Here is a 22461-nt window from a genome sequence, read left to right as displayed (position 1 = left end):
GCTCCCCGCCCTAATTTCGCAGCCAGTTTCACGTTTCTTGTTACTGTGGCGTCTGCAGGAAGCGATACGACACTAGTTGTGTGTCATATGAGAGTCATAGTCACTCCTTTCAGAGTGTGCTCCACCTGGTGACGAATCGTCGGTTACCTCAGAAGGGTAATAGATATTCCTGTCGGTTGACCACCCAAATTAAAATACATTGTAACTGTGGCCAGTCTGCCAGCATCGATATGTCACAGGTTGTGTAATCTACGAAAGTCATCGTTCTATAACCAAGGGTTACTCGAAATTCCTGATTCAATATTCCTGGTGACGATCATTGGCTACCTTAAGAGAGTCATAGTTACCCATCCCAGTTGCTCACGCTGTGTCTCATTTTTGTTACTGGTGCCAGACTGCCAGAACGGATTTGTCACCAGTTGTGAACCGTAAGAAAGTCATTGTTACTATTGCAAGGCGTTCCTCGAGTTATCTGAGTCAATACTCCAGGTATTGAGTCATTGGCCTATTACGAGAGTCATAGTTACTCGTCACAGTTGCTCACCCAGATTCATATATTTTGTTACTGTGGCCAGTCTGCCAGAACCGATATGACACTAGTTGTGTATCTTAAGTGAGTCATCGTAATGCCTGCCATTGATTACTAGCCTTTACTGATGCAGTCCTCCAGGTGACGCTGTACTAGCTACCTTGAGTGCGTCATAGCTCCTCGTCCTAATTTCGCAGCCAGTTTCAAGTTTCTTGTTACTGTGGCCAGTCTGCCAGCACCGATATGTCACAGGTTGTGTAATCTACGAAAGTCATCGTTACTATAGCCAAGGGTTACTCGAGTTTCCTGACTCAATATTCCTGGTGACGATCATTGGCTACCTTAAGAGAGTCATAGTTACCCATCCCAGTTGCTCACGCAGTGTCTCAGTTTTGTTACTGGTGCCAGACTGCCAGAACGGATTTGTCACCAGTTGTGAACCGTAAGAAAGTTATTGTTACTATTGCAAGGCGTTCCTCGAGTTATCTGAGTCAATACTCCAGGTATTGAGTCATTGGCCTGTTACGAGAGTCACAGTTACTCGTCAGAGTCGCTCACCCAGATTCATATATTTTGTTACTGTGGCCAGTCTGCCAGAACCGATATGTCACTAGTTGTGTATCTTAAGTGAGTCACCGTTATGCCTGCCAGGGATTACTAGCCTTTACTGATGCAGTCCTCCAGGTGTCGCTGCACTTGCTACCTTGAGTGCGTCATAGCTCCTCGTCCTAATTTCGCAGCCAGTTTCACGTTTCTTGTTACGTGGCGTCTGCCAGAAGCGATACGACACTAGATGTGTGTCATATGAGAGTCATAGTCACTCCTTTCAGAGTGTACTCCACCTGGTGACGAATCGTCGGTTACCTCAGAAGGGTAATAGATATTCCTGTCGGTTGACCACCCAAATTAAAATACATTGTAACTGTGGCCAGTCTGCCAGCATCGATATGTCACAGGTTGTGTAATCTACGAAAGTCATCGTTCTATAACCAAGGGTTATTCGAAATTCCTGATTCAATATTCCTGGTGACGATCATTGGCTACCTTAAGAGAGTCATAGTTACCCATCCCAGTTGCTCACGCTGTGTCTCATTTTTGTTACTGGTGCCAGACTGCCAGAACGGATTTGTCACCAGTTGTGAACCGTAAGAAAGTGATTGTTACTATTGCAAGGCGTTCCTCGAGTTATCTGAGTCAATACTCCAGGTATTGAGTCATTGGCCTATTACGAGAGTCATAGTTACTCGTCACAGTTGCTCTCCCAGATTCATATATTTTGTTACTGTGGCCAGTCTGCCAGAACCGATATGACACTAGTTGTGTATCTTAAGTGAGTCATCGTAATGCCTGCCATTGATTACTAGCCTTTACTGATGCAGTCCTCCAGGTGACGCTGTACTAGCTACCTTGAGTGCGTCATAGCCCCTCGTCCTAATTTCGCAGCCAGTTTCAAGTTTCTTGTTACTGTGGCCAGTCTGCCAGCACCGATATGTCACAGGTTGTGTAATCTACGAAAGTCATCGTTACTATAGCCAAGGGTTACTCGAGTTTCCTGACTCAATATTCCTGGTGACGATCATTGGCTACCTTAAGAGAGTTATAGTTACCCATCCCAGTTGCTCACGCAGTGTCTCAGTTTTGTTACTGGTGCCAGACTGCCAGAACGGATTTGTCACCAGTTGTGAACCGTAAGAAAGTCATTGTTACTATTGCAAGGCGTTCCTCGAGTTATCTGAGTCAATACTCCAGGTATTGAGTCATTGGCCTATTACGAGAGTCATAGTTACTCGTCACAGTTGCTCACCCAGATTCATATATTTTGTTACTGTGGCCAGTCTGTCAGAACCGATATGTCACTAGTTGTGTATCTTAAGTGAGTCACCGTTATGCCTGCCAGGGATTACTAGCCTTTACTGATGCAGTCCTCCAGGTCACGCTGCACTAGCTACCTTGAGTGCGTCATAGCTCCTCGCCCTAATTTCGCAGCCAGTTTCACGTTTCTTGTTACTGTGGCGTCTGCCAGAAGCGATACGACACTAGTTGTGTGTCATATGAGAGTCATAGTCACTCCTTTCAGAGTGTACTCCACCTGGTGACGAATCGTCGGTTACCTCAGAAGGGTAATAGATATTCCTGTCGGTTGACCACCCAAATTAAAATACATTGTAACTGTGGCCAGTCTGCCAGCATCGATATGTCACAGGTTGTGTAATCTACGAAAGTCATCGTTCTATAACCAAGGGTTACTCGAAATTCCTGATTCAATATTCCTGGTGACGATCATTGGCTACCTTAAGAGAGTCATAGTTAGTTACCCATCCCAGTTGCTCACGCTGTGTCTCATTTTTGTTACTGGTGCCAGACTGCCAGAACAGATTTGTCACCAGTTGTGAACCGTAAGAAAGTCATTGTTACTATTGCAAGGCGTTCCTCGAGTTATCTGAGTCAATACTCCAGGTATTGAGTCATTGGCCTATTACGAGAGTCATAGTTACTCGTCACAGTTGCTCACCCAGATTCATTAATTTGTTACTGTGGCCAGTCTGCCAGAACCGATATGACACTAGTTGTGTATCTTAAGTGAGTCATCGTAATGCCTGCCATTGATTACTAGCCTTTACTGATGCAGTCCTCCAGGTGACGCTGTACTAGCTACCTTGAGTGCGTCATAGCTCCTCGTCCTAATTTCGCAGCCAGTTTCAAGTTTCTTGTTACTGTGGCCAGTCTGCCAGCACCGATATGTCACAGGTTGTGTAATCTACGAAAGTCATCGTTACTATAGCCAAGGGTTACTCGAGTTTCCTGACTCAATATTCCTGGTGACGATCATTGGCTACCTTAAGAGAGTCATAGTTACCCATCCCAGTTGCTCACGCAGTGTCTCAGTTTTGTTACTGGTGCCAGACTGCCAGAACGGATTTGTCACCAGTTGTGAACCGTAAGAAAGTCATTGTTACTATTGCAAGGCGTTCCTCGAGTTATCTGAGTCAATACTCCAGGTATTGAGTCATTGGCCTATTACGAGAGTCATAGTTACTCGTCACAGTTGCTCACCCAGATTCATATATTTTGTTACTGTGGCCAGTCTGCCAGAACCGATATGTCACTAGTTGTGTATCTTAAGTGAGTCACCGTTATGCCTGCCAGGGATTACTAGCCTTTACTGATGCAGTCCTCCAGGTCACGCTGCACTAGCTACCTTGAGTGCGTCATAGCTCCTCGCCCTAATTTCGCAGCCAGTTTCACGTTTCTTGTTACTGTGGCGTCTGCCAGAAGCGATACGACACTAGTTGTGTGTCATATGAGAGTCATAGTCACTCCTTTCAGAGTGTACTCCACCTGGTGACGAATCGTCGGTTACCTCAGAAGGGTAATAGATATTCCTGTCGGTTGACCACCCAAATTAAAATACATTGTAACTGTGGCCAGTCTGCCAGCATCGATATGTCACAGGTTGTGTAATCTACGAAAGTCATCGTTCTATAACCAAGGGTTACTCGAAATTCCTGATTCAATATTCCTGGTGACGATCATTGGCTACCTTAAGAGAGTCATAGTTACCCATCCCAGTTGCTCACGCTGTGTCTCATTTTTGTTACTGGTGCCAGACTGCCAGAACGGATTTGTCACCAGTTGTGAACCGTAAGAAAGTCATTGTTACTATTGCAAGGCGTTCCTCGAGTTATCTGAGTCAATACTCCAGGTATTGAGTCATTGGCCTATTACGAGAGTCATAGTTACTCGTCACAGTTGCTCACCCAGATTCATATATTTTGTTACTGTGGCCAGTCTGCCAGAACCGATATGACACTAGTTGTGTATCTTAAGTGAGTCATCGTAATGCCTGCCATTGATTACTAGTCTTTACTGATGCAGTCCTCCAGGTGACGCTGTACTAGCTACCTTGAGTGCGTCATAGCTCCTCGTCCTAATTTCGCAGCCAGTTTCAAGTTTCTTGTTACTGTGGCCAGTCTGCCAGCACCGATATGTCACAGGTTGTGTAATCTACGAAAGTCATCGTTACTATAGCCAAGGGTTACTCGAGTTTCCTGACTCAATATTCCTGGTGACGATCATTGGCTACCTTAAGAGAGTCATAGTTACCCATCCCAGTTGCTCACGCAGTGTCTCAGTTTTGTTACTGGTGCCAGACTGCCAGAACGGATTTGTCACCAGTTGTGAACCGTAAGAAAGTTATTGTTACTATTGCAAGGCGTTCCTCGAGTTATCTGAGTCAATACTCCAGGTATTGAGTCATTGGCCTGTTACGAGAGTCATAGTTACTCGTCACAGTTGCTCACCCAGATTCATATATTTTGTTACTGTGGCCAGTCTGCCAGACCCGATATGTCACTAGTTGTGTATCTTAAGTGAGTCACCGTTATGCCTGCCAGGGATTACTAGCCTTTACTGATGCAGTCCTCCAGGTCACGCTGCACTAGCTACCTTGAGTGCGTCATAGCTCCTCGCCCTAATTTCGCAGCCAGTTTCACGTTTCTTGTTACTGTGGCGTCTGCCAGAAGCGATACGACACTAGTTGTGTGTCATATGAGAGTCATAGTCACTCCTTTCAGAGTGTACTCCACCTGGTGACGAATCGTCGGTTACCTCAGAAGGGTAATAGATATTCCTGTCGGTTGACCACCCAAATTAAAATACATTGTAACTGTGGCCAGTCTGCCAGCATCGATATGTCACAGGTTGTGTAATCTACGAAAGTCATCGTTCTATAACCAAGGGTTACTCGAAATTCCTGATTCAATATTCCTGGTGACGATCATTGGCTACCTTAAGAGAGTCATAGTTACCCATCCCAGTTGCTCACGCTGTGTCTCATTTTTGTTACTGGTGCCAGACTGCCAGAACGGATTTGTCACCAGTTGTGAACCGTAAGAAAGTCATTGTTACTATTGCAAGGCGTTCCTCGAGTTATCTGAGTCAATACTCCAGGTATTGAGTCATTGGCCTATTACGAGAGTCATAGTTACTCGTCACAGTTGCTCACCCAGATTCATATATTTTGTTACTGTGGCCAGTCTGCCAGAACCGATATGACACTAGTTGTGTATCTTAAGTGAGTCATCGTAATGCCTGCCATTGATTACTAGCCTTTACTGATGCAGTCCTCCAGGTGACGCTGTACTAGCTACCTTGAGTGCGTCATAGCTCCTCGTCCTAATTTCGCAGCCAGTTTCAAGTTTCTTGTTACTGCGGCCAGTCTGCCAGCACCGATATGTCACAGGTTGTGTAATCTACGAAAGTCATCGTTACTATAGCCAAGGGTTACTCGAGTTTCCTGACTCAATATTCCTGGTGACGATCATTGGCTACCTTAAGAGAGTCATAGTTACCCATCCCAGTTGCTCACGCAGTGTCTCAGTTTTGTTACTGGTGCCAGACTGCCAGAACGGATTTGTCACCAGTTGTGAACCGTAAGAAAGTTATTGTTACTATTGCAAGGCGTTCCTCGAGTTATCTGAGTCAATACTCCAGGTATTGAGTCATTGGCCTGTTACGAGAGTCATAGTTACTCGTCACAGTTGCTCACCCAGATTCATATATTTTGTTACTGTGGCCAGTCTGCCAGACCCGATATGTCACTAGTTGTGTATCTTAAGTGAGTCACCGTTATGCCTGCCAGGGATTACTAGCCTTTACTGATGCAGTCCTCCAGGTGTCGCTGCACTTGCTACCTTGAGTGCGTCATAGCTCCTCGTCCTAATTTCGCAGCCAGTTTCACGTTTCTTGTTACGTGGCGTCTGCCAGAAGCGATACGACACTAGATGTGTGTCATATGAGAGTCATAGTCACTCCTTTCAGAGTGTACTCCACCTGGTGACGAATCGTCGGTTACCTCAGAAGGGTAATAGATATTCCTGTCGGTTGACCACCCAAATTAAAATACATTGTAACTGTGGCCAGTCTGCCAGCATCGATATATCACAGGTTGTGTAATCTACGAAAGTCATCGTTCTATAACCAAGGGTTACTCGAAATTCCTGATTCAATATTCCTGGTGACGATCATTGGCTACCTTAAGAGAGTCATAGTTACCCATCCCAGTTGCTCACGCTGTGTCTCATTTTTGTTACTGGTGCCAGACTGCCAGAACGGATTTGTCACCAGTTGTGATCCGTAAGAAAGTCATTGTTACTATTGCAAGGCGTTCCTCGAGTTATCTGAGTCAATACTCCAGGTATTGAGTCATTGTCCTATTACGAGAGTCATAGTTACTCGTCACAGTTGCTCACCCAGATTCATATATTTTGTTACTGTGGCCAGTCTGCCAGAACCGATATGACACTAGTTGTGTATCTTAAGTGAGTCATCGTAATGCCAGCCAGGGATTACTAGCCTTTACTGATGCAGTCCTCCAGGTGACGCTGCACTAGCTACCTTGAGTGCGTCATTGCTCCTCGTCCTAATTTCGCAGCCAGTTTCACGTTTCTTGTTACTGTGGCCAGTCTGCCAGCACCGATATGTCACAGGTTGTGTAATCCACGAAAGTCATCGTTACTATAGCCAAGGGTTACTCGAGTTTCCTGACTCAATATTCCTGGTGACGATCATTGGCTACCTTAAGAGAGTCATAGTTACCCATCCCAGTTGCTCACGCTGTGTCTCATTTTTGTTACTGGTGCCAGACTGCCAGAACGGATTTGTCACCAGTTGTGAACCGTAAGAAAGTCATTGTTACTATTGCAAGGCGTTCCTCGAGTTATCTGAGTCAATACTCCAGGTATTGAGTCATTGGCCTATTACGAGAGTCATAGTTACTCGTCACAGTTGCTCACCCAGATTCATATATTTTGTTACTGTGGCCAGTCTGCCAGAACCGATATGTCACTAGTTGTGTATCTTAAGTGAGTCACCGTTATGCCTGCCAGGGATTACTAGCCTTTACTGATGCAGTCCTCCAGGTGTCGCTGCACTAGCTACCTTGAGTGCGTCATAGCTCCCCGCCCTAATTTCGCAGCCAGTTTCACGTTTCTTGTTACTGTGGCGTCTGCAGGAAGCGATACGACACTAGTTGTGTGTCATATGAGAGTCATAGTCACTCCTTTCAGAGTGTGCTCCACCTGGTGACGAATCGTCGGTTACCTCAGAAGGGTAATAGATATTCCTGTCGGTTGACCACCCAAATTAAAATACATTGTAACTGTGGCCAGTCTGCCAGCATCGATATGTCACAGGTTGTGTAATCTACGAAAGTCATCGTTCTATAACCAAGGGTTACTCGAAATTCCTGATTCAATATTCCTGGTGACGATCATTGGCTACCTTAAGAGAGTCATAGTTACCCATCCCAGTTGCTCACGCTGTGTCTCATTTTTGTTACTGGTGCCAGACTGCCAGAACGGATTTGTCACCAGTTGTGAACCGTAAGAAAGTCATTGTTACTATTGCAAGGCGTTCCTCGAGTTATCTGAGTCAATACTCCAGGTATTGAGTCATTGGCCTATTACGAGAGTCATAGTTACTCGTCACAGTTGCTCACCCAGATTCATATATTTTGTTACTGTGGCCAGTCTGCCAGAACCGATATGACACTAGTTGTGTATCTTAAGTGAGTCATCGTAATGCCTGCCATTGATTACTAGCCTTTACTGATGCAGTCCTCCAGGTGACGCTGTACTAGCTACCTTGAGTGCGTCATAGCTCCTCGTCCTAATTTCGCAGCCAGTTTCAAGTTTCTTGTTACTGTGGCCAGTCTGCCAGCACCGATATGTCACAGGTTGTGTAATCTACGAAAGTCATCGTTACTATAGCCAAGGGTTACTCGAGTTTCCTGACTCAATATTCCTGGTGACGATCATTGGCTACCTTAAGAGAGTCATAGTTACCCATCCCAGTTGCTCACGCAGTGTCTCAGTTTTGTTACTGGTGCCAGACTGCCAGAACGGATTTGTCACCAGTTGTGAACCGTAAGAAAGTTATTGTTACTATTGCAAGGCGTTCCTCGAGTTATCTGAGTCAATACTCCAGGTATTGAGTCATTGGCCTGTTACGAGAGTCACAGTTACTCGTCACAGTCGCTCACCCAGATTCATATATTTTGTTACTGTGGCCAGTCTGCCAGAACCGATATGTCACTAGTTGTGTATCTTAAGTGAGTCACCGTTATGCCTGCCAGGGATTACTAGCCTTTACTGATGCAGTCCTCCAGGTGTCGCTGCACTTGCTACCTTGAGTGCGTCATAGCTCCTCGTCCTAATTTCGCAGCCAGTTTCACGTTTCTTGTTACGTGGCGTCTGCCAGAAGCGATACGACACTAGATGTGTGTCATATGAGAGTCATAGTCACTCCTTTCAGAGTGTACTCCACCTGGTGACGAATCGTCGGTTACCTCAGAAGGGTAATAGATATTCCTGTCGGTTGACCACCCAAATTAAAATACATTGTAACTGTGGCCAGTCTGCCAGCATCGATATGTCACAGGTTGTGTAATCTACGAAAGTCATCGTTCTATAACCAAGGGTTATTCGAAATTCCTGATTCAATATTCCTGGTGACGATCATTGGCTACCTTAAGAGAGTCATAGTTACCCATCCCAGTTGCTCACGCTGTGTCTCATTTTTGTTACTGGTGCCAGACTGCCAGAACGGATTTGTCACCAGTTGTGAACCGTAAGAAAGTCATTGTTACTATTGCAAGGCGTTCCTCGAGTTATCTGAGTCAATACTCCAGGTATTGAGTCATTGGCCTATTACGAGAGTCATAGTTACTCGTCACAGTTGCTCTCCCAGATTCATATATTTTATTACTGTGGCCAGTCTGCCAGAACCGATATGACACTAGTTGTGTATCTTAAGTGAGTCATCGTAATGCCTGCCATTGATTACTAGCCTTTACTGATGCAGTCCTCCAGGTGACGCTGTACTAGCTACCTTGAGTGCGTCATAGCCCCTCGTCCTAATTTCGCAGCCAGTTTCAAGTTTCTTGTTACTGTGGCCAGTCTGCCAGCACCGATATGTCACAGGTTGTGTAATCTACGAAAGTCATCGTTACTATAGCCAAGGGTTACTCGAGTTTCCTGACTCAATATTCCTGGTGACGATCATTGGCTACCTTAAGAGAGTTATAGTTACCCATCCCAGTTGCTCACGCAGTGTCTCAGTTTTGTTACTGGTGCCAGACTGCCAGAACGGATTTGTCACCAGTTGTGAACCGTAAGAAAGTCATTGTTACTATTGCAAGGCGTTCCTCGAGTTATCTGAGTCAATACTCCAGGTATTGAGTCATTGGCCTATTACGAGAGTCATAGTTACTCGTCACAGTTGCTCACCCAGATTCATATATTTTGTTACTGTGGCCAGTCTGTCAGAACCGATATGTCACTAGTTGTGTATCTTAAGTGAGTCACCGTTATGCCTGCCAGGGATTACTAGCCTTTACTGATGCAGTCCTCCAGGTCACGCTGCACTAGCTACCTTGAGTGCGTCATAGCTCCTCGCCCTAATTTCGCAGCCAGTTTCACGTTTCTTGTTACTGTGGCGTCTGCCAGAAGCGATACGACACTAGTTGTGTGTCATATGAGAGTCATAGTCACTCCTTTCAGAGTGTACTCCACCTGGTGACGAATCGTCGGTTACCTCAGAAGGGTAATAGATATTCCTGTCGGTTGACCACCCAAATTAAAATACATTGTAACTGTGGCCAGTCTGCCAGCATCGATATGTCACAGGTTGTGTAATCTACGAAAGTCATCGTTCTATAACCAAGGGTTACTCGAAATTCCTGATTCAATATTCCTGGTGACGATCATTGGCTACCTTAAGAGAGTCATAGTTAGTTACCCATCCCAGTTGCTCACGCTGTGTCTCATTTTTGTTACTGGTGCCAGACTGCCAGAACAGATTTGTCACCAGTTGTGAACCGTAAGAAAGTCATTGTTACTATTGCAAGGCGTTCCTCGAGTTATCTGAGTCAATACTCCAGGTATTGAGTCATTGGCCTATTACGAGAGTCATAGTTACTCGTCACAGTTGCTCACCCAGATTCATTAATTTGTTACTGTGGCCAGTCTGCCAGAACCGATATGACACTAGTTGTGTATCTTAAGTGAGTCATCGTAATGCCTGCCATTGATTACTAGCCTTTACTGATGCAGTCCTCCAGGTGACGCTGTACTAGCTACCTTGAGTGCGTCATAGCTCCTCGTCCTAATTTCGCAGCCAGTTTCAAGTTTCTTGTTACTGTGGCCAGTCTGCCAGCACCGATATGTCACAGGTTGTGTAATCTACGAAAGTCATCGTTACTATAGCCAAGGGTTACTCGAGTTTCCTGACTCAATATTCCTGGTGACGATCATTGGCTACCTTAAGAGAGTCATAGTTACCCATCCCAGTTGCTCACGCAGTGTCTCAGTTTTGTTACTGGTGCCAGACTGCCAGAACGGATTTGTCACCAGTTGTGAACCGTAAGAAAGTCATTGTTACTATTGCAAGGCGTTCCTCGAGTTATCTGAGTCAATACTCCAGGTATTGAGTCATTGGCCTATTACGAGAGTCATAGTTACTCGTCACAGTTGCTCACCCAGATTCATATATTTTGTTACTGTGGCCAGTCTGCCAGAACCGATATGTCACTAGTTGTGTATCTTAAGTGAGTCACCGTTATGCCTGCCAGGGATTACTAGCCTTTACTGATGCAGTCCTCCAGGTCACGCTGCACTAGCTACCTTGAGTGCGTCATAGCTCCTCGCCCTAATTTCGCAGCCAGTTTCACGTTTCTTGTTACTGTGGCGTCTGCCAGAAGCGATACGACACTAGTTGTGTGTCATATGAGAGTCATAGTCACTCCTTTCAGAGTGTACTCCACCTGGTGACGAATCGTCGGTTACCTCAGAAGGGTAATAGATATTCCTGTCGGTTGACCACCCAAATTAAAATACATTGTAACTGTGGCCAGTCTGCCAGCATCGATATGTCACAGGTTGTGTAATCTACGAAAGTCATCGTTCTATAACCAAGGGTTACTCGAAATTCCTGATTCAATATTCCTGGTGACGATCATTGGCTACCTTAAGAGAGTCATAGTTACCCATCCCAGTTGCTCACGCTGTGTCTCATTTTTGTTACTGGTGCCAGACTGCCAGAACGGATTTGTCACCAGTTGTGAACCGTAAGAAAGTCATTGTTACTATTGCAAGGCGTTCCTCGAGTTATCTGAGTCAATACTCCAGGTATTGAGTCATTGGCCTATTACGAGAGTCATAGTTACTCGTCACAGTTGCTCACCCAGATTCATATATTTTGTTACTGTGGCCAGTCTGCCAGAACCGATATGACACTAGTTGTGTATCTTAAGTGAGTCATCGTAATGCCTGCCATTGATTACTAGTCTTTACTGATGCAGTCCTCCAGGTGACGCTGTACTAGCTACCTTGAGTGCGTCATAGCTCCTCGTCCTAATTTCGCAGCCAGTTTCAAGTTTCTTGTTACTGTGGCCAGTCTGCCAGCACCGATATGTCACAGGTTGTGTAATCTACGAAAGTCATCGTTACTATAGCCAAGGGTTACTCGAGTTTCCTGACTCAATATTCCTGGTGACGATCATTGGCTACCTTAAGAGAGTCATAGTTACCCATCCCAGTTGCTCACGCAGTGTCTCAGTTTTGTTACTGGTGCCAGACTGCCAGAACGGATTTGTCACCAGTTGTGAACCGTAAGAAAGTTATTGTTACTATTGCAAGGCGTTCCTCGAGTTATCTGAGTCAATACTCCAGGTATTGAGTCATTGGCCTGTTACGAGAGTCATAGTTACTCGTCACAGTTGCTCACCCAGATTCATATATTTTGTTACTGTGGCCAGTCTGCCAGACCCGATATGTCACTAGTTGTGTATCTTAAGTGAGTCACCGTTATGCCTGCCAGGGATTACTAGCCTTTACTGATGCAGTCCTCCAGGTGTCGCTGCACTTGCTACCTTGAGTGCGTCATAGCTCCTCGTCCTAATTTCGCAGCCAGTTTCACGTTTCTTGTTACGTGGCGTCTGCCAGAAGCGATACGACACTAGATGTGTGTCATATGAGAGTCATAGTCACTCCTTTCAGAGTGTACTCCACCTGGTGACGAATCGTCGGTTACCTCAGAAGGGTAATAGATATTCCTGTCGGTTGACCACCCAAATTAAAATACATTGTAACTGTGGCCAGTCTGCCAGCATCGATATATCACAGGTTGTGTAATCTACGAAAGTCATCGTTCTATAACCAAGGGTTACTCGAAATTCCTGATTCAATATTCCTGGTGACGATCATTGGCTACCTTAAGAGAGTCATAGTTACCCATCCCAGTTGCTCACGCTGTGTCTCATTTTTGTTACTGGTGCCAGACTGCCAGAACGGATTTGTCACCAGTTGTGATCCGTAAGAAAGTCATTGTTACTATTGCAAGGCGTTCCTCGAGTTATCTGAGTCAATACTCCAGGTATTGAGTCATTGTCCTATTACGAGAGTCATAGTTACTCGTCACAGTTGCTCACCCAGATTCATATATTTTGTTACTGTGGCCAGTCTGCCAGAACCGATATGACACTAGTTGTGTATCTTAAGTGAGTCATCGTAATGCCAGCCAGGGATTACTAGCCTTTACTGATGCAGTCCTCCAGGTGACGCTGCACTAGCTACCTTGAGTGCGTCATTGCTCCTCGTCCTAATTTCGCAGCCAGTTTCACGTTTCTTGTTACTGTGGCCAGTCTGCCAGCACCGATATGTCACAGGTTGTGTAATCTACGAAAGTCATCGTTACTATAGCCAAGGGTTACTCGAGTTTCCTGACTCAATATTCCTGGTGACGATCATTGGCTACCTTAAGAGAGTCATAGTTACCCATCCCAGTTGCTCACTCAGTGTCTCATTTTTGTTACTGGTGCCAGACTGCCAGAACGGATTTGTCACCAGTTGTGAACCGTAAGAAAGTCATTGTTACTATTGCAAGGCGTTCCTCGAGTTATCTGAGTCAATACTCCAGGTATTGAGTCATTGGCCTATTACGAGAGTCATAGTTACTCGTCACAGTTGCTCACCCAGATTCATATATTTTGTTACTGTGGCCAGTCTGCCAGAACCGATATGTCACTAGTTGTGTATCTTAAGTGAGTCACCGTTATGCCTGCCAGGGATTACTAGCCTTTACTGATGCAGTCCTCCAGGTGTCGCTGCACTAGCTACCTTGAGTGCGTCATAGCTCCCCGCCCTAATTTCGCAGCCAGTTTCACGTTTCTTGTTACTGTGGCGTCTGCAGGAAGCGATACGACACTAGTTGTGTGTCATATGAGAGTCATAGTCACTCCTTTCAGAGTGTGCTCCACCTGGTGACGAATCGTCGGTTACCTCAGAAGGGTAATAGATATTCCTGTCGGTTGACCACCCAAATTAAAATACATTGTAACTGTGGCCAGTCTGCCAGCATCGATATGTCACAGGTTGTGTAATCTACGAAAGTCATCGTTCTATAACCAAGGGTTACTCGAAATTCCTGATTCAATATTCCTGGTGACGATCATTGGCTACCTTAAGAGAGTCATAGTTACCCATCCCAGTTGCTCACGCTGTGTCTCATTTTTGTTACTGGTGCCAGACTGCCAGAACGGATTTGTCACCAGTTGTGAACCGTAAGAAAGTCATTGTTACTATTGCAAGGCGTTCCTCGAGTTATCTGAGTCAATACTCCAGGTATTGAGTCATTGGCCTATTACGAGAGTCATAGTTACTCGTCACAGTTGCTCACCCAGATTCATATATTTTGTTACTGTGGCCAGTCTGCCAGAACCGATATGACACTAGTTGTGTATCTTAAGTGAGTCATCGTAATGCCTGCCATTGATTACTAGCCTTTACTGATGCAGTCCTCCAGGTGACGCTGTACTAGCTACCTTGAGTGCGTCATAGCTCCTCGTCCTAATTTCGCAGCCAGTTTCAAGTTTCTTGTTACTGTGGCCAGTCTGCCAGCACCGATATGTCACAGGTTGTGTAATCTACGAAAGTCATCGTTACTATAGCCAAGGGTTACTCGAGTTTCCTGACTCAATATTCCTGGTGACGATCATTGGCTACCTTAAGAGAGTCATAGTTACCCATCCCAGTTGCTCACGCAGTGTCTCAGTTTTGTTACTGGTGCCAGACTGCCAGAACGGATTTGTCACCAGTTGTGAACCGTAAGAAAGTTATTGTTACTATTGCAAGGCGTTCCTCGAGTTATCTGAGTCAATACTCCAGGTATTGAGTCATTGGCCTGTTACGAGAGTCATAGTTACTCGTCACAGTTGCTCACCCAGATTCATATATTTTGTTACTGTGGCCAGTCTGCCAGACCCGATATGTCACTAGTTGTGTATCTTAAGTGAGTCACCGTTATGCCTGCCAGGGATTACTAGCCTTTACTGATGCAGTCCTCCAGATGTCGCTGCACTTGCTACCTTGAGTGCGTCATAGCTCCTCGTCCTAATTTCGCAGCCAGTTTCACGTTTCTTGTTACGTGGCGTCTGCCAGAAGCGATACGACACTAGATGTGTGTCATATGAGAGTCATAGTCACTCCTTTCAGAGTGTACTCCACCTGGTGACGAATCGTCGGTTACCTCAGAAGGGTAATAGATATTCCTGTCGGTTGACCACCCAAATTAAAATACATTGTAACTGTGGCCAGTCTGCCAGCATCGATATATCACAGGTTGTGTAATCTACGAAAGTCATCGTTCTATAACCAAGGGTTACTCGAAATTCCTGATTCAATATTCCTGGTGACGATCATTGGCTACCTTAAGAGAGTCATAGTTACCCATCCCAGTTGCTCACGCTGTGTCTCATTTTTGTTACTGGTGCCAGACTGCCAGAACGGATTTGTCACCAGTTGTGATCCGTAAGAAAGTCATTGTTACTATTGCAAGGCGTTCCTCGAGTTATCTGAGTCAATACTCCAGGTATTGAGTCATTGTCCTATTACGAGAGTCATAGTTACTCGTCACAGTTGCTCACCCAGATTCATATATTTTGTTACTGTGGCCAGTCTGCCAGAACCGATATGACACTAGTTGTGTATCTTAAGTGAGTCATCGTAATGCCAGCCAGGGATTACTAGCCTTTACTGATGCAGTCCTCCAGGTGACGCTGCACTAGCTACCTTGAGTGCGTCATTGCTCCTCGTCCTAATTTCGCAGCCAGTTTCACGTTTCTTGTTACTGTGGCCAGTCTGCCAGCACCGATATGTCACAGGTTGTGTAATCTACGAAAGTCATCGTTACTATAGCCAAGGGTTACTCGAGTTTCCTGACTCAATATTCCTGGTGACGATCATTGGCTACCTTAAGAGAGTCATAGTTACCCATCCCAGTTGCTCACTCAGTGTCTCATTTTTGTTACTGGTGCCAGACTGCCAGAACGGATTTGTCACCAGTTGTGAACCGTAAGAAAGTCATTGTTACTATTGCAAGGCGTTCCTCGAGTTATCTGAGTCAATACTCCAGGTATTGAGTCATTGGCCTATTACGAGAGTCATAGTTACTCGTCACAGTTGCTCACCCAGATTCATATATTTTGTTACTGTGGCCAGTCTGCCAGAACCGATATGTCACTAGTTGTGTATCTTAAGTGAGTCACCGTTATGCCTGCCAGGGATTACTAGCCTTTACTGATGCAGTCCTCCAGGTGTCGCTGCACTAGCTACCTTGAGTGCGTCATAGCTCCCCGCCCTAATTTCGCAGCCAGTTTCACGTTTCTTGTTACTGTGGCGTCTGCAGGAAGCGATACGACACTAGTTGTGTGTCATATGAGAGTCATAGTCACTCCTTTCAGAGTGTGCTCCACCTGGTGACGAATCGTCGGTTACCTCAGAAGGGTAATAGATATTCCTGTCGGTTGACCACCCAAATTAAAATACATTGTAACTGTGGCCAGTCTGCCAGCATCGATATGTCACAGGTTGTGTAATCTACGAAAGTCATCGTTCTATAACCAAGGGTTACTCGAAATTCCTGATTCAATATTCCTGGTGACGATCATTGGCTACCTTAAGAGAGTCATAGTTACCCATCCCAGTTGCTCACGCTGTGTCTCATTTTTGTTACTGGTGCCAGACTGCCAGAACGGATTTGTCACCAGTTGTGAACCGTAAGAAAGTCATTGTTACTATTGCAAGGCGTTCCTCGAGTTATCTGAGTCAATACTCCAGGTATTGAGTCATTGGCCTATTACGAGAGTCATAGTTACTCGTCACAGTTGCTCACCCAGATTCATATATTTTGTTACTGTGGCCAGTCTGCCAGAACCGATATGACACTAGTTGTGTATCTTAAGTGAGTCATCGTAATGCCTGCCATTGATTACTAGCCTTTACTGATGCAGTCCTCCAGGTGACGCTGTACTAGCTACCTTGAGTGCGTCATAGCTCCTCGTCCTAATTTCGCAGCCAGTTTCAAGTTTCTTGTTACTGTGGCCAGTCTGCCAGCACCGATATGTCACAGGTTGTGTAATCTACGAAAGTCATCGTTACTATAGCCAAGGGTTACTCGAGTTTCCTGACTCAATATTCCTGGTGACGATCATTGGCTACCTTAAGAGAGTCATAGTTACCCATCCCAGTTGCTCACGCAGTGTCTCAGTTTTGTTACTGGTGCCAGACTGCCAGAACGGATTTGTCACCAGTTGTGAACCGTAAGAAAATTATTGTTACTATTGCAAGGCGTTCCTCGAGTTATCTGAGTCAATACTCCAGGTATTGAGTCATTGGCCTGTTACGAGAGTCATAGTTACTCGTCACAGTTGCTCACCCAGATTCATATATTTTGTTACTGTGGCCAGTCTGCCAGAACCGATATGTCACTAGTTGTGTATCTTAAGTGAGTCACCGTTATGCCTGCCAGGGATTACTAGCCTTTACTGATGCAGTCCTCCAGGTGTCGCTGCACTTGCTACCTTGAGTGCGTCATAGCTCCTCGTCCTAATTTCGCAGCCAGTTTCACGTTTCTTGTTACGTGGCGTCTGCCAGAAGCGATACGACACTAGATGTGTGTCATATGAGAGTCATAGTCACTCCTTTCAGAGTGTACTCCACCTGGTGACGAATCGTCGGTTACCTCAGAAGGGTAATAGATATTCCTGTCGGTTGACCACCCAAATTAAAATACATTGTAACTGTGGCCAGTCTGCCAGCATCGATATATCACAGGTTGTGTAATCTACGAAAGTCATCGTTCTATAACCAAGGGTTACTCGAAATTCCTGATTCAATATTCCTGGTGACGATCATTGGCTACCTTAAGAGAGTCATAGTTACCCATCCCAGTTGCTCACGCTGTGTCTCATTTTTGTTACTGGTGCCAGACTGCCAGAACGGATTTGTCACCAGTTGTGATCCGTAAGAAAGTCATTGTTACTATTGCAAGGCGTTCCTCGAGTTATCTGAGTCAATACTCCAGGTATTGAGTCATTGTCCTATTACGAGAGTCATAGTTACTCGTCACAGTTGCTCACCCAGATTCATATATTTTGTTACTGTGGCCAGTCTGCCAGAACCGATATGACACTAGTTGTGTATCTTAAGTGAGTCATCGTAATGCCAGCCAGGGATTACTAGCCTTTACTGATGCAGTCCTCCAGGTGACGCTGCACTAGCTACCTTGAGTGCGTCATTGCTCCTCGTCCTAATTTCGCAGCCAGTTTCACGTTTCTTGTTACTGTGGCCAGTCTGCCAGCACCGATATGTCACAGGTTGTGTAATCTACGAAAGTCATCGTTACTATAGCCAAGGGTTACTCGAGTTTCCTGACTCAATATTCCTGGTGACGATCATTGGCTACCTTAAGAGAGTCATAGTTACCCATCCCAGTTGCTCACTCAGTGTCTCATTTTTGTTACTGGTGCCAGACTGCCAGAACGGATTTGTCACCAGTTGTGAACCGTAAGAAAGTCATTGTTACTATTGCAAGGCGTTCCTCGAGTTATCTGAGTCAATACTCCAGGTATTGAGTCATTGGCCTATTACGAGAGTCATAGTTACTCGTCACAGTTGCTCACCCAGATTCATATATTTTGTTACTGTGGCCAGTCTGCCAGAACCGATATGTCACTAGTTGTGTATCTTAAGTGAGTCACCGTTATGCCTGCCAGGGATTACTAGCCTTTACTGATGCAGTCCTCCAGGTGTCGCTGCACTAGCTACCTTGAGTGCGTCATAGCTCCTCGCCCTAATTTCGCAGCCAGTTTCACGTTTCTTGTTACTGTGGCGTCTGCAGGAAGCGATACGACACTAGTTGTGTGTCATATGAGAGTCATAGTCACTCCTTTCAGAGTGTGCTCCACCTGGTGACGAATCGTCGGTTACCTCAGAAGGGTAATAGATATTCCTGTCGGTTGACCACCCAAATTAAAATACATTGTAACTGTGGCCAGTCTGCCAGCATCGATATGTCACAGGTTGTGTAATCTACGAAAGTCATCGTTCTATAACCAAGGGTTACTCGAAATTCCTGATTCAATATTCCTGGTGACGATCATTGGCTACCTTAAGAGAGTCATAGTTACCCATCCCAGTTGCTCACGCTGTGTCTCATTTTTGTTACTGGTGCCAGACTGCCAGAACGGATTTGTCACCAGTTGTGAACCGTAAGAAAGTCATTGTTACTATTGCAAGGCGTTCCTCGAGTTATCTGAGTCAATACTCCAGGTATTGAGTCATTGGCCTATTACGAGAGTCATAGTTACTCGTCACAGTTGCTCACCCAGATTCATATATTTTGTTACTGTGGCCAGTCTGCCAGAACCGATATGACACTAGTTGTGTATCTTAAGTGAGTAATCGTAATGCCAGCCAGGGATTACTAGCCTTTACTGATGCAGTCCTCCAGGTGACGCTGCACTAGCTACCTTGAGTGCGTCATAGCTCCTCGTCCTAATTTCACAGCCAGTTTCACGTTTCTTGTTACTGTGGCCAGTCTGCCAGCACCGATATGTCACAGGTTGTGTAATCTACGAAAGTCATCGTTACTATAGCCAAGGGTTACTCGAGTTTCCTGACTTAATATTCCTGGTGACGATCATTTGCTACCTTAAGAGAGTCATAGTTACCCATCCCAGTTGCTCACTCAGTGTCTGATTTTTGTTACTGGTGCCAGACTGCCAGAACGGATTTGTCACCAGTTGTGAACCGTAAGAAAGTCATTGTTACTATTGCAAGGCGTTCCTCGAGTTATCTGAGTCAATACTCCAGGTATTGAGTCATTGGCCTATTACGAGTGTCATAGCTACTCGTCGCAGTTGCTCACCCAGATTCATATATTTTGTTACTGTTGCCAGTCTGCCAGAACCGATATGTCACTAGTTGTGTATCTTAAGTGAGTCACCGTTATGCCTGCCAGGGATTACTAGCCTTTACTGATGCAGTCCTCCAGGTGTCACCGCACTTGCTACCTTGAGTGCGTCATAGCTCCTCGTCCTAATTTCGCAGCCAGTTTCACGTTTCTTGTTACGTGGCGTCTGCCAGAAGCGATACGACACTAGTTGTGTGTCATATGAGAGTCATAGTCACTCCTTTCAGAGTGCACTCCACCTGGTGACGAATCGTCGGTTACCTCAGAAGGGTAATAGATATTCCTGTCGGTTGACCACCCAAATTAAAATACATTGTAACTGTGGCCAGTCTGCCAGCATCGATATGTCGCAGGTTGTGTAATCTACGAAAGTCATCGTTCTATAACCAAGGGTTACTCGAAATTCCTGATTCAATATTCCTGGTGACGATCATTGGCTACCTTAAGAGAGTCATAGTTACCCATCCCAGTTGCTCACTCAGTGTCTCATTTTTGTTACTGGTGCCAGACTGCCAGAACGGATTTGTCACCAGTTGTGAACCGTAAGAAAGTCATTGTTACTATTGCAAGGCGTTCCTCGAGTTATCTGAGTCAATACTCCAGGTATTGAGTCATTGGCCTATTACGAGAGTCATAGTTACTCGTCACAGTTGCTCACCCAGATTCATATATTTTGTTACTGTGGCCAGTCTGCCAGAACCGATATGACACTAGTTGTGTATCTTAAGTGAGTAATCGTAATGCCAGCCAGGGATTACTAGCCTTTACTGATGCAGTCCTCCAGGTGACGCTGCACTAGCTACCTTGAGTGCGTCATAGCTCCTCGTCCTAATTTCGCAGCCAGTTTCACGTTTCTTGTTACTGTGGCCAGTCTGCCAGCACCGATATGTCACAGGTTGTGTAATCTACGAAAGTCATCGTTACTATAGCCAAGGGTTACTCGAGTTTCCTGACTCAATATTCCTGGTGACGATCATTGGCTACCTTAAGAGAGTCATAGTTACCCATCCCAGTTGCTCACTCAGTGTCTCATTTTTGTTACTGGTGCCAGACTGCCAGAACGGATTTGTCACCAGTTGTGAACCGTAAGAAAGTCATTGTTACTATTGCAAGGCGTTCCTCGAGTTATCTGAGTCAATACTCCAGGTATTGAGTCATTGGCCTATTACGAGAGTCATAGTTACTCGTCACAGTTGCTCACCCAGATTCATATATTTTGTTACTGTGGCCAGTCTGCCAGAACCGATATGTCACTAGTTGTGTATCTTAAGTGAGTCACCGTTATGCCTGCCAGGGATTACTAGCCTTTACTGATGCAGTCCTCCAGGTGTCGCTGCACTAGCTACCTTGAGTGCATCATAGCTCCTCGCCCTAATTTCGCAGCTAGTTTCACGTTTCTTGTTACTGTGGCGTCTGCAGGAAGCGATACGACACTAGTTGTGTGTCATATGAGAGTCATAGTCATTCCTTTCAGAGTGTGCTCCACCTGGTGACGAATCGTCGGTTACCTCAGAAGGGTAATAGATATTCCTGTCGGTTGACCACCCAAATTAAAATACATTGTAACTGTGGCCAGTCTGCCAGCATCGATATGTCACAGGTTGTGTAATCTACGAAAGTCATCGTTCTATAACCAAGGGTTACTCGAAATTCCTGATTCAATATTCCTGGTGACGATCATTGGCTACCTTAAGAGAGTCATAGTTACCCATCCCAGTTGCTCACGCTGTGTCTCATTTTTGTTACTGGTGCCAGACTGCCAGAACGGATTTGTCACCAGTTGTGAACCGTAAGAAAGTCATTGTTACTATTGCAAGGCGTTCCTCGAGTTATCTGAGTCAATACTCCAGGTATTGAGTCATTGGCCTATTACGAGAGACATAGTTACTCGTCACAGTTGCTCACCCAGATTCATATATTTTGTTACTGTGGCCAGTCTGCCAGAACCGATATGACACTAGTTGTGTATCTTAAGTGAGTAATCGTAATGCCAGCCAGGGATTACTAGCCTTTACTGATGCAGTCCTCCAGGTGACGCTGCACTAGCTACCTTGAGTGCGTCATAGCTCCTCGTCCTAATTTCGCAGCCAGTTTCACGTTTCTTGTTACTGTGGCCAGTCTGCCAGCACCGATATGTCACAGGTTGTGTAATCTACGAAAGTCATCGTTACTATAGCCAAGGGTTACTCGAGTTTCCTGACTCAATATTCCTGGTGACGATCATTGGCTACCTTAAGAGAGTCATAGTTACCCATCCCAGTTGCTCACTCAGTGTCTCATTTTTGTTACTGGTGCCAGACTGCCAGAACGGATTTGTCACCAGTTGTGAACCGTAAGAAAGTCATTGTTACTATTGCAAGGCGTTCCTCGAGTTATCTGAGTCAATACTCCAGGTATTGAGTCATTGGCCTATTACGAGAGTCATAGTTACTCGTCACAGTTGCTCACCCAGATTCATATATTTTGTTACTGTGGCCAGTCTGCCAGAACCGATATGTCACTAGTTGTGTATCTTAAGTGAGTCACCGTTATGCCTGCCAGGGATTACTAGCCTTTACTGATGCAGTCCTCCAGGTGTCGCTGCACTAGCTACCTTGAGTGCGTCATAGCTCCTCGCCCTAATT

This window comes from Schistocerca gregaria, chromosome 9 (genome assembly GCF_023897955.1).
Source record: "Schistocerca gregaria isolate iqSchGreg1 chromosome 9, iqSchGreg1.2, whole genome shotgun sequence".
Taxonomy (NCBI): Eukaryota; Metazoa; Arthropoda; class Insecta; order Orthoptera; family Acrididae; genus Schistocerca; species Schistocerca gregaria.
This window is presented reverse-complemented; position numbering follows the sequence as displayed.